This window comes from Arachis ipaensis, chromosome B09 (assembly GCF_000816755.2).
Source record: "Arachis ipaensis cultivar K30076 chromosome B09, Araip1.1, whole genome shotgun sequence".
Classification (NCBI taxonomy): domain Eukaryota; kingdom Viridiplantae; phylum Streptophyta; class Magnoliopsida; order Fabales; family Fabaceae; genus Arachis; species Arachis ipaensis.
In genome coordinates, this window is record NC_029793.2 from 121020570 (window position 1) to 121023090 (window position 2521).

General features: G+C 25.1%; 1 protein-coding gene and 1 pseudogene across 1 annotated transcript in view; both read left to right on the forward strand.

Moving 5' to 3' along the window:
- LOC107618022 (tuberculostearic acid methyltransferase UfaA1-like) overlaps positions 1-2521 on the forward strand; it is a 39836-nt gene that overhangs the window by 721 nt on the left and 36594 nt on the right. The window lies entirely within an intron of this gene.
- LOC107618021 overlaps positions 1-2521 on the forward strand; it is an 11226-nt pseudogene that overhangs the window by 651 nt on the left and 8054 nt on the right.

A 2521-nucleotide genomic window follows, 5' to 3' on the forward strand; every position in this document is an offset into this window, starting at 1 on the left:
TTACACTTTTAATATATATTTATTGTATTAATTTAGTATTTTATGTTTTAATGAATAATAATAAATAAGTATTTTTTTATTTTATTTTTTCAAATTTTATTAAAAAATAATTGGTTGATTTTTAAGTTTTGTCAAATTATTAAAGTTACTGATGTGGCATTATTAGAAGAGAAATACATTATTTAAATTTATTGTATAAGTTGGCATCTAACTTTTATATAATAAGAATCCATGTTAATAGGTTTTTATTGTAGATGTATTTAAAAGAAAAAAGATATTCTTAAAATATTTAAATGTGTATTAAATAAACCATACGAACTTCTTACAAATTTAGTCCAAGAATATAAATAATGTAAGTAAAATAATTACAAAGCTTTCAAATTTCAAATGTAAAGTTTCAGAAGATATTGTAATTAAGCTTTCGCAGGATCATTTTGTAATTGATAAATTGGTTTCCAAATCAATGTAATTTAATGTTATATTACATAGTGAGTGAATTATGTGGATTAGCAATCAATTTTATTTTTACAATGGAGGCCCGAAGGCCAAGGAAAAGAAAACTAATAAAATTAATTAAAATTAATTAAAACTAATTTAATAAAAATTAATATAAATTGATAGTTAATCCTAAAATAAATAAAACTAGAGAATATATATACCTTGAAATACTCAAAATCTTAGTCTAATCAGTTCTTTTTTTAAATTTGGGGGGTTAAACAAGTTTAATCTGTTTTAACACGTTAGTTTTTGCCATCTTATCAAATAAGCCGATGTAACAGAATGATAAAAAGTAGGATGGTAAGTTTGTAACAAGAAATTATTTTGGTCTCTGCTTTTATAAATTTTAATAAAAAAAAAGATAAAAAATTTGGTTCACCTTGTATGTGTAAATACACAAAATATATATCATATGATATAAAGTTGTAAGGTAGTTATATAATCAAATCATGAATCATTATATGAATCGTTTGACGAATTTTTTTTTAATTAAAAAGTTTAATACAGTAAAGTGTAGTAATTAAAGTATATAAAGTACATAAAGTTATTAGTCAAATAAATACAAATTAATTTAAAATCATCTTTGACATTGTCATCAACTAAGGATCAAAATCAGTCTACTTTTTGTAGCTCTTAATAGACCTGTTAATAGACACCTATTTAATTTCTAAGTTCTTGAAAATTTTGTTATTCTTTTTTAACCACGCATTCTAAATGATAGTAAAAAAAAACCAATCAACTACCTATTATATTATTCTTCTTTTCTTACAGGTATTCTTGTCCAACTCTCAAAGTGTTGTTTGATTGTTCCTAGAACTGGCCATAGTTTATTATAGGCATCCAACTAAGTACACCACACATGCCAAGTAAACTCACACCCCGAAAACAAGTGAAAAATATTCTCAGTATGTTTTTTACGTAAAACACAAAGATTATCACTTTGATCAATAATACCAAATCTCCTCAATCTATCCTTAATATTAACACTTCCAACTAACATAAATCAGGTGAATAACTCAACTCTTGGTGGCAAAATAGAATTAGTGAAACTATAACTTGTAATATCTTCCGGAAGTGTTTCCCCCTGCAATACCTGCACAAATGAATTAGTAGAATAAACGTCTGACCTATCAAACTTTCATACTATCCCATCTTCTCTATCATTTGTTGGTCTCACAGATTGTATAATCCCATAAAGTTGGTTAACTAATTGTAACTCATTGAAATAAAGTTCTTCTCCAATGAAAATTTTAAATCCACTCAAACTCATTCTAGAACCCACAATTCTCTATGACAATTTGACTTGATTTGAAACTAAAAAAAAACTTGGAAAAATGTCCTTCAGCATACCATATAGTAATCAGTTATCCTCCCAGAATTAAATTTTTCGTCTATCTCCTATCTCTAACAACAACCCACTAACTATCTTATCTCTTACCTGTTGTTCTTTTATCTACAACTGACAAATATTTCTTCATAAACATCCTATTTTAGGTATAAACGGATAAGACAGTAAAATATTAAGATTTAAATCATTACAAAAATACATCAATTTCTTTTATAATAGCCATTCTTAGCTTCCTTTGAATGATAAATTTAGTATCGTTTCAAATGAAATAGTACAGTGGAGAAGCATACTTAAAAAATAGGCAAAAAGCATATCGCAACTTGCAAAAATCGTTAAAGAAATAATAAGTAACCAGAGAATAGAGAAACATAGCTAAAACAAAACAGTGAATATATTAGATGAAACTAAAACAGATTAAAATGCATCACTTTGAACTAAGGCATAATAAAGAGAGAAAATTTAACGCTAACTCTTTGTTCTAAGGTGAATTTAAAATGTAACAAACTAACAATTTGAACTAACAATTTTTTTCTTCAAATAATTCTGAAACTTATAAATTCCTTTGTTAAGTATCCAAACAAAATAATGTGTATAGTAAAGTAATTTAAATTCCCTCTAAAATTGTATTACCTATTTTAAAGTCAATATTTTGAAAGAAAAAAAAAAACACAAAAA